This window comes from Populus euphratica, unplaced genomic scaffold (assembly GCF_000495115.2).
Source record: "Populus euphratica unplaced genomic scaffold, PopEup_1.0 scaffold886.1, whole genome shotgun sequence".
Classification (NCBI taxonomy): domain Eukaryota; kingdom Viridiplantae; phylum Streptophyta; class Magnoliopsida; order Malpighiales; family Salicaceae; genus Populus; species Populus euphratica.
Window position 1 is genome coordinate 52,205 of NW_011500748.1, and position 11,756 is coordinate 63,960.

Here is an 11,756-nt window from a genome sequence, read left to right on the forward strand (position 1 = left end):
AAGAATTCGATATTCAAAACCGTACACTATATTGATAATAGTGATGATGGTGATGATGAAGAAGAAATGGAGGAGGATATTACAGTTATAACAAGACAATTCTATTTTTTTTAAGAAAAAAGCAAGGGGGTAAAAAGTTTTTAAACTTTAAAAATGATGGAAATAAGCGAGAATCTAGCAAGAAGGTACTTAGATGTTACAAGTGCAATAAGACAGGATACATTAAGGTTAATTGCCCTATCCTTCAGAACAAGAAAAAGATTTGTCATCACAAGCAAGTAATGAAAGCAACATGGAGTGATGACTCGGACTCTAGCTTAAATGATGATGAAAAACATATTGCAAACATGTGTTTCATGGAAATAAAACGCGATAACGTGGTATCTTCTTTAGGTGATGAATCTGACCTCTCTTATGATGAACTACATGATACATTTGAATCATTGTATGATAAGTTTAAAAGCTAGGTTATAAATATAATTTGTTGAAAAAGAGTCATACATGTTTACTTGTTGAATAAAATGCATTAGAAAAAAAAATATGTATTGTTATTAATAGTAACAAGGTTAACCAACTTGAAAAGGGAAATAAGGATTAAAAAAAAATGAATAAGTTGAATACCATAATATCAAAGTTCACTTAAGGTTCTAAAATTTTAGAAACCATACTTGCTAGTCAAAGATGTGTCTTGAACAAAAGAGGTATAGGGTATTAACCCAGAAGGAGCCAAACAATCATATTATCCTAACCAAATATGTCATTATTATAGAAACATTGGTCATTTGATTTACGCATGTCCTATGAAGAAGGAAAAGGTTGGTAACATAACTTATGTTCTAAAAGAAACAATCACTAACCAAAAAGGACTTAAGAATGTATGGTTACCAAAAACCTCATCTTGATTTTGTGTGTATATAAATCAAGAGAATATGGGGAATGGTTATTAGATAGTGCTTGCTTAGGATACATAACTGGAAATAATTCATTGTTTTCAAGTATAAACAAGATCAATGGTGGAAAAGTCATATTTGAAGAAAACTCAAAAGAAATGATCATTAGAGTTGGTAATATTAGAGGTAAATCTTCTCCCTTAATAGAAAAGGTGTTTCTTGTAAATAATCTGAAACATAATTTGCTAAGTATTAGTCAATTATGTGATAAAGGCTAAAAAATCATGTTTGATATTGTATGTTGCTTACTCTTTGAAAATGACAAAGTGTTACTAGTTAGTAATATAAAAAAATATATTTATAAGATTAAAATTGATGCATGCATGAGGATAAAAAGTTGTCACAATAGTTTTCTTTGGCATAAAAGATTATGTCATATAAGCATGGATATTCTTTTTAAACCTATAACAAATAAGTTTCTTAAAGGACTCCCTCATATTGCAATTAAAAAATGAGAAGTTATGTGATACTTACCAAATAGGTAAACAAGTGAAAACATTTTTTCATAGAAAAAATCACATTTCTATCGAAAAACCTTTAGATATATGTTTGTGATTGTAGATGACTTTACAATATATACATAAGTTTTGTTTTTGAAATCAAAACATAAAACTATTTATGAATTTGTAAAGTTTTCAAAGAAAGTTGAAAATGAAAAAGTTCTTCCATTATAAACATAAGGAGCAATTATGGTGGTGAATTAATATGTGATTTGTTTGAAATGTTCTATGAAGAAAAAGATATCATCATAACTTTTCAACACTTAGAACTCCCTAATAAAATGGGATTGTGGAAAGAAAAAATCGGTCTTTTCAAGAAATAGCAAGAACAATGTTAAATGAATTTAACGATCCTAAATGTTTTTGGGTAGAAGCCGTAAACACTTCTTGCTATGTTGTAAACTGTGTTATCTTGAGACTAGAGTTCAAAAGAACTCTCTATGAGTTTTAGAGAGGTAGGAAACCCAACATCTTGTATTTTAAAGTTTTTGGCTCAAAATGTTTTATTCTCAAAACCAAAGATAATTTGGAAAAGTTTAATTCAAAATCCGATGTTGGTATTTTTCTTAGATATTCCTCCTCTAACAAAGTTTATATAGTTCATAATAATATAACATTTTATCTTGAAGAATCCATACATATCGCCCGTGAGGAAACTTAAAAAGACAAAATTAATAAGATTCTAAATGACATAAATGAAAGTGTTCAATATTTGAGTCTTAATGAAAGGACATGAAGGACAATAATAAAGTGATGATCAAAAATCAACCAAACACGTCATCAACAAGATATGGCAAGTAACTCTTTTGTGCAACTAAAAGAACTAAGGTATGTAAGATCTCATCCTCCCAAGTTAATAATTAGTAATCCATTTAAAAGAACTAAAACTAGAGCATCTCTTAAGAACATCAATGAGTATTATGCATTTGTTTCACATATAGAGCCCAAATCCTTTCTAAAAGCCAAAAAAGGTGCAAATTGGATCTTAGCCATGCAAAATAAGCAAAACCAATTTGAAAGAAATAATATTTGGGAACTTGTCCCTAAACCTAAAACCCAATCCATTATAGGAATAAAATGGATTTTTAGGAACAAAGTAGATAACCCTGAGACCATAGTAAAAAAAAAAAAAACTAGACTAGTCGCTAAAGGTTATAATTAAGAAGAAGGTATTAATTCTGAAGAAACCTTTGCACTCGTGGCTAGACTAGAATCCATTAGAATGCTTTTAGCATTTTGCATGTCATGTTGACCTTATACCTTTTCAAATGGATGTCAAAAGTACTTTCTTAAATTACTTTATCATGAAAAAGGTATATGTTGAACAACCTCAAGGTTTTGAAAACTTTTATTTTCTCGATTATGTTTTCAAACTCAAAAAGACTTTATATATTTTAAAACAATCTACTAGAGCTTAGTATGATAGATTAAAGTCTTTTTTCATTCAAAATGGTTTCATTATTAGCAAAATTGACACCATCATCTTCACAAAGAAAAAATGTAAAGATATACTAATTATACAAATATATGTTAATGATATTATATTTGGTGTTATTGATGAATTTCTTTATAAGAATTTTGCAAAACATATGCAAGATGAATTTGAAATGAGCATGATGGGAGGAAATTAAATTTCTTCCTTGGATTGCAAATCAAGCAAATAAGAGATGGCATCCCCATCAACCAAGGCAAGTACATCAAGGATTTACTAAAAGGATTTGGGATGGAACAAATAAAGAAAGCCAACACACCTATAGCAACATCAACAAAGCTTGATATGGATGAAAATGGTAAGAAATTCAATATTATAAATATTAAGGTATGATTGGTTCTCTTTTATATTTAATTGTAAGCATACCCGATATTATATTTAGTGTTTGTTTATGTGTAAGTTTTCAAGCATATCCAAAAGAATTCATGTGAGTGTTGTAAAATATATTTTTCAATATTTGTATAGTACAATCAACTTAGGATTGTGGTATCCGAAAGGATAGGAGTTGAATTTAATTAGTTATTTTGATACGAATTTTGCGAGATGTAAAATCAATAGAAAAAAATATTAGTGGAGCATGTCACTTTGTAGAATTGTCTCTAATGTCTTGGACTAGCAAAAATACAAAACTCATTAGCCTTATTAACAGCTGAAGTGAAATATATTACAATGGGTAGTTATTATGCTTAAATCTTATGGATGAAACAAACTTTAGAAGATTTTAGACTAAATTTTGAGCAAGTCTTTATTATGTGTGATAACATAAGTGCTATAAGTCTATCTAAAAATTCTATACAACACTTATATTAAAGCATATTAAAGTGAGAAATCACTTACTAAGAGATCATATGATGAAAGGTGACATTGTACTTGCGTTTGTTAACACAGAACATTAACTTACAAGTTTTTTTTACAAATCTATTAGATAAAGATTGCTTTTACGAAATATGAAAAAATTTAGGCTTTATTCATGTTAAGGATATTTGAGGCAATTTTTTTTTTTTTTGTATTATTGGAGATAAGTTGAATGTTTAAATGATGAAATGTATAACCTCTTTGCATGAAAAATTTGTTCTAGTACAAAACTCTTTTAGATGCAAATTTAGGATAAACCTCGATTGGTTTATTATACAAATTAAATTGGTCGACTAGTTGAAATAGAGAAATAAAGAGTTAGCTACTAGAAGAACAATAGTTTTTTGAAGTTTCAAATAGGTTTGGCTTTTGAGACTACAAGTTGGACAAAAAAGATTCTTTTAGTCTTATAAGATGTTTGTTTTGATCAAAACTTAAAATATATATATTTCATGTGAACCAGTCAACTAGTTCATACATCTAGGACAACCAGCTGATCGATTGAAATAGAGGACAAAACCTTTGTTATTGTCTAAATTTTAAATGTTTGACTCTCTTATTTCTTTATGTTTTAAACAATTTTTTTACATCAAAAGAATTTATTTTAGCTATATAATGAGGATCAAAAGAAAAATATAGAAAAATCCAAGGTTTAGATTAAACTAGTTAACCAGTGTAACAAATTAAGGCAATTGGCTGACTAGTTGCTTGACAATATAAATACTATTGTCATTTTCCAATTGCTCTTAAAATCCTTAAATTGAATAATCTTGACCTTAAACTGAAACCCATCTTTCAAATCACTCAAATTTTACATGACGCCTCAGACAAGTGCTAGAAATATGAAATCAAGGAGAAAAAAGGTAAATGATCCTTATATCCCTTTAAGTGATAATATAGAGAAGTTAGTGAATTCTTTGACTAATCGATCCATAGTTGTTGAAAGAGGTTTAAGAAGCTTATTATATAGGTGATTTAAGGATTGATACAATATTTCATTGTATAGGTTAGCAAAATCTTTTTCATTTGAAAAATCCCACATATCCAAAACTTATTATAATAACTTTTTGCAAATATATAAATCAATATAGAGCCTAAAATAGTCAATCATTTGCAAAATAAATGAATTGAAGTTGATTGTGATACTCTAGAAAATATTTTGGGTATAAGCATAGAAGGTCCTACGGTTTATGAAGTTAAAATCATAGCAACCATTGAAGATTTTGTGTATGATAATGTCATAGCATAGCATAATAGCTATTGGATTGCACACTAGGTGCTAAAATTAAAATCCAGGATTTGCTTTTACGTTTTAGGATTCTTCACCGCATAATAACACATAATATTCTACCCAAAACGGAGCATTATGATGAGGTTATTTTTATGGATATGTATTTGATAAACTGTATGATTAAAGAATGTTGCATCAGTCTCCTCTATATTATGATAAAGAATATCATTATGGCACATGATAAGAAACAAAAATCTTTACCATATGGTCAATGTTTATCTATTATTTTTTAGTGTTTTGATAGCTTACTCATTGATATGAACATGAATCCATACTTAAATGGAATGGAAATAGACATTAGGACACTTAATAAGATAAGGTATGTTATGATCAATAATGGTACTTAGGTGTCTAAAGACCAGATTAGTGCTTATACTAAAGAAAAGCATAATGAGGAAGAATAGCAGAATATCAGTGGTGATGCTAAACTTCCTGATGTGTTTGAGACACCACCTCCAACTTCCTCTCCTAAAGATGTTGGTACTAGCTTATAGAGATATATGATGGATGATCGTTTAGCTCATATTAAGACTCATGAGAGTTATCTTTAAAAATTATAAATGTACATCCTCTTTAATCAATAACATATAGTTGGCGAACTATGAGATATCAAGGATATGATGGCTAGCTTACTCTCTTGCTATCCATCATCCTAGATGATTATACCATCAACTTCTCATGTTTTTCATGCTTTTCATTTTACTTTCTTTCATTTTGTATGGATGTTAGCTTGTCGAACCATATTAAAAACTGAGTTTATAATTTCTCTTTCCTTATCTATTTACTTTAAGTACTTTAATTACATTGTTGGTTATTATGTTATATATGCTTAATGTGACTATTTGCATTATTTGACATTATTAGTGGAACACCTAATACCCCCTCTAGATGTTATTACTGTCTTAATCCTAGAACAACATGTAATTCATTTTCTTTTTTCTTTTTGGTTATTTTCTTGCTTCTTAAGTCTAGAATACTAATGATTTTATTACTAAGTTGTTTCTTTTTGGTTGTTTGAGATTAGTTATTTAAAAGGTTAAGATGGCAATACGAGAGGTAAAAGGCAAAAAAATGAGCATATTATTGTAAAAAGTCATATTTAAGTAAAATACGAGAGGAATGGCATTTATTAGAGTGTAAACATGTAAGGGTGTTTGTGAGGGCATATTATTTTTGCTACTGACATGTTTTTCATATTTCAAAAATATCTTTCAAAGACAAGGCAACACTTAAGAAGGGGTAAGAGAGCATGTTCTTTATGTTGGGAGCAAGGGAAACATTTAGTTTTATGTTCTTGTAGACTAATATACGTGACTTTAGTGTTTTAAGTTTTAGAATTGGTTTTTTTTTTTAGTTTTTATACTTTGGACTTTATTTCACATACTTTGATTTATTTTTAAATTGGATTTGATGTCAACTTATTAGTCCATTAAGATTATGTCTTTGTTAACACTATAAATAATTTTTTGTAAGATTTACTATTTATATTGGTATTGATTATTATTGTTGCATATTATGTGTTTGTGTGTAAGAGGATTCTTATATTTTTCGTTCTTCATTGAACTATAGTGACTTATCATAGATTAACTGCTTTTTTGGCATCTTCTATATATTTTTCATTCATAATTTTTTATAATCATTTAGTGGAGGTTTCATTCCAATAGATTTTGTGCCTCTTTTTAGGTAATTTATGTATGACATATTTATCAACCAAATATGATTTTAGCTTTCTTAGTTTTTTTTTTTAGCATGTGGGTTCTAGGATTCTTATCTTTCAGGTTCACATCACCTAGATAAATTAGAAAAGATATTCTGCATGTTCTTAAATAATATTAATTTTAAAATCATTGTACAAAGTGATTTGTGATTTAAAAATGGTCTCGAATCTTATTCAAAAAAGCAATGACTATGGTGTTTATAACAAATATGATTTTTTATACTAAACATACTCTATACTTAAATGACTAAATCAAAACATTCTTGATGAAGGGATAATAGTTACACTAAGAAGCTGGGTACTAAAAGTTTAAGTCACCTCATATGACTTTTCTAATATTTGGGGGGATCAGAATATATTATTAGACATTGCATTTAACTTTCAAATATAAATTAATCAACTTATTGAATTGATAATAAGTTAAATTATTTAATTTATTTAATTATATTTTATTTAAGATTATGATTTATATTTGAGTCAATATATTGGGATCTTAATGTTTGACACATATTAAAACTATTGGTGAGAAATTAAATTGTTAATAAGTTTTAGAATTTAAGAACAAGAATGTAATTAACATAGAGAATTACAATTATAAACTTAGAACCTTACTTAAGTGCGTCCATTTCTAAAATTGTCATGATTTCGTAAAGATAGGGTCTTTGCTATTTCAACGTAGGTGTTTCTGACTTTAAAAAAGGAGTGATTGTTCTTGTTTTTCTTGGCACGGGGAAAGGCGGCTAAGTTGCTTTTTTTAGGAAAAGGAAGGATAAACTTTTATTATGTATGTGAGAGAGAGTTTTTTCTTTTGTGTTTTTTGTTTTTAAATGGATATTTTTCACTGTATAAGCAAGTTACCCGAACACAGGTAACATAAAAGTTACCTGATTAGAGACCATAGATAGGTTACTCGATCACGAACCATAGGCTGGTCACCCGAACAGAGATCATTTGTAAAAAAGAAGAAGAAGAAGTTATTTTCCACCTCAAGAGCAGGCTACCCGAACACAAGCCACGGGCAAGTTACTGACACGACCAAAAGATTGATGTCTTCTCCCAAGTGCAGAAGTGTTGAAGTAATAAATAACCCGGCAAGACCGGGGTCGAACCATAGGGAGGTTAATTGTACAAATTATAAACAATAATTATAGCAATAACAACAATAATAACAATAACAACAACAATAACAATAGTAGCAATAATAATACTAATAATACTAGTAGTAGTAGTAGTAGTAGTAGTAATAGTAATAGTAATAATAATAATAATAATAATAATAATAATAATAATAAAGAAAGAGAAGAAGAAGAAGAAGATGATGAGAACTTGGAGATGGAATATTAATGTAATGATTAAACAATGATAATAACAAATGTCAAGGTTAGAGGTTCCACTAATGGCATGTCAAATAAGTATAGTATAAACTCTTATTATTCAATTGAAAACCACACACAAAGGAGGTTCCAATCAAATTATAGATTGTTAACATGATTACATTAGTTATCTAATTCGATTAATGCTAGTACTTGTAAATCTCATCAAGCATTCATGATTATAACTTATGTTAACAACAAATCAAGTTTCTTTCATAGCTCAGGTGTCGGTTATACCATACAGTATGAACTATGAAAGTGTCAAGCATTTTTTGTACCAAGTGTTATACAACATAAATCAAGATTAGTCATTTAACAAGCAAAGTATTAAAGAGTGAACAATATAACAAATACAAAACATGTTAGTATCAAACATTAAAGTCCCTATTAAGTTTACACTATACTTATTCTTACACCATTAGTGTAACCTTTTTCACCTTGACATAATAAACTTAGCTAGACATAATAAAAGAAAGAAAAATAAATAAACAAAATAAGAACATAAATAAGATAAAAGTTAACTAAGTAAATGAAAGGAAATGAAAGGCATAAACTTAATATTAATGAAAGCAAAACATAAACATTACAAAAAATACAAAGAGAGAAAGCAAGAGCATGATCTTGATCTGGACACCAAGATGCCTCAATGCATGGCAAATGCCTCCTTTTATAGGCTAAAATTGGGAACTATTGATTTGATGACTAATTGATGAGTGGGTAGCCAACTCTTGACTTGGTGACAATCCTTATCTTCTCTTGTCTGCCCAAAACGTCATTGCTAACGTCAAAATTGTAGCCACTTGAAAACATAAAAGTTGTAGGCAATTGTCTCAGCTTTCTTGTGTAAAACATTAAGCTCACTTGAACTTCTAGAACTCCAGATATGGTCAAAATACTGAACAGTGTTCGGGCTGGAGGACAGCTTCAGGCTTCTTTGTTGTTGCAATAATTTGGACTTGAAAATGGCCTTTTTAGATCTTGGGCTCCATATGAAAGTTGTAGGCCTATGTCTTATCTTTCCATCCATATAAATTAGACCTAAATCTGAGATCTATAGCTCTAGATATGACCCAATTACCGAATAGTGTTCCGGTATGGACTACACCGACATCTCTTTTTGGAGTTTAGACATCTCTTTGTCCTTTCAATTTCAATTCTTAAATTTATCAATCAATCCTTTCATTTATGTGATTGGCCTGCATTAAAAATAAACATTTACCATAAATTATAGGTATCTTATATTATTAGATACATTATTATAAAACATGTTTTAGTTAAGGAGTTATTGATACTTCAAGTACAAAATGATGATATAAAACCTTGATAAAAATACACTTTTAAGTACTAATCAGTTACCCAATCACGAACCACAAGTTGGTCACCCAAATAGAGATCACTTGAAGAGTTCCTAGATATTTTTCACACAACATATAGGCTACCCGAACACAAGTTATGGGTAGGTTACCTAATCAGAGACCACAGGCAGGTTACCTAATCAGAGACCACGGGTTGGTTACCCAAATAGAGACCATTTAAAAAAAATTATTCTTTTTCACAGCATAGGCAAACTACCCAAACATAAGCCACGAGCAGGTCACTCAATCAGAGACACAGGCAAGTTACCCGAACAAAGACCATTTGAAAAAATTCTTTTTTTTAACAAACACGAAAAGGCTACCCGAACGCAAGTCATAGGCAAGTCACCTAATTAGAGACCATAAATAGATTACTCAATCACGAACCACATGTTAGTCGCTCGAACATAAACCATTTGTGAGAGATCCTAAATATTTTCCACACCATAAGCAAATCACCTGAACATAAGTTATAAGCAGGTCACCCGATCAAAGACCACGGGCAGGTTATCCGATTATGAACCAAGGGCTGGTCTCCTAAACAGAGACCATTTGTAAAAATTCTGTCAATCCTAATTTGTGATATATATATATATATATATATTTCAATCAAGTTATCATTATTTTGATTTTTTTGGTCCTTTAGTTAAATTATTCTTTTCTTTTTAATTTTACTCTTCAATAAAAAAATTATAGTTGTCCTTTAATTTATGTTTTATTTCAATTTCGATCCTCCTTCTTCTAATTGTTATTTTTTGGTTTTGGATATTTTTATATAATTGAAGTTTTCTTTAATTTCTCTCTTTAACATTTAATTAGTTGAGAATTAAGCATTATGATTTTTTTTTAAATATAGTGTTGCTGATTTAATAACCTGGGTCACGTGTTTAAAATGTTAACGTAAGTTGACCCTTAATATTTAATTAGTTAAGAATTAAGCATTGTGGTTTTTTTAAATATAGTGCTGCTAATTTAATTACCTGGGTCACGTGTTTAAAATGTTAACGCGAGTTAACGTATTTTTTTTTGTTTTTTTACTTAATTTCTTTTTTATTTTATTATTTTGACATTGTATTTTTTAAAAAAAGAAAAAATAAATAGTCTTTGTGGTTTTTTTCATTTTCTTTTCTATCGGGCTATCCAAATCTTATAACCTAGATCACGGGCTTAGCAAGTTAACCTGAGTTAATTTGTCTTTTATTACCCATGTTACAAGTTTGTCATGCTAACTCAAGTTGATTCGAGTCAATTTTTTTGTCCTTTTTTAACTCAATTTTTCCCTCCCATAACAAAAAACTTTTTGTTCAAAATGCAATTGTTTTGTTTTTCAATAAAAAATAGATTAGACCAATCAAGGTTGACCTAAGTCACCTCTCATGACCCTTGACTCTGGCTTTATCTTGAACTAACTCCTATTCGATTTTTAAAACTATAATCAAGATTGTCAATGACCTAAAAACAAGATGGTGATTTGTACATATTATTTGTTGGTAAATCATAGATAATAAGAAGGTTGTCTCCATAAAATTCATTAATTTCTCGAATATTAATTAAAACATCTAAAAATCTACATTTTATATGTAATCTTCTTAACAATATTCAATTACTAGCTCCAAAATTTAAAGAAATCATATAAAAAAAAGAACTAAAATTCATCACAGGTCTGAACAATAACAAATAAATCATAAATTAAAAAAATATAATGTTTCTATATGATGAATAGACATTGAAAGCAAGTAAAAGATGACTTCCTAAAGCTTTTCTCTGACATGATTGTGTATAACCCAAGTGAAGACTTGTTTGAAGATCAAGATAGTGAAGATGACTAGGGGGTGGAGCGATCTGCTTCACAAGGAATGGTGTCTTTCCTCTCTCAAACTTTAATCATCTGTAACAGTTGGAAGAGGTGGACACCTATACATGATCAAGAGTTATAGGTGAACTAATCATGGCAGATAACTCATTCAAGTTTCTTTACAAAAGTAATCAATGGAGAGTAAATTATTCACTCTCCACTATGTGGAGAACAGTGGAGCATTGTTTTGGCTGGACCAGATCCGGTCTAAACCTAAATATATTGAGTTAGGTCCAACCCAATAAAATAAAAAATCTAATTTTTTTATTTTTAATTGTGTTTTATTCAAAAAACTAATATTTAATGTTATCTAATGACACTACATAAATTTAAAAGATATCATCTAATGACATAGCATTTACAGAATT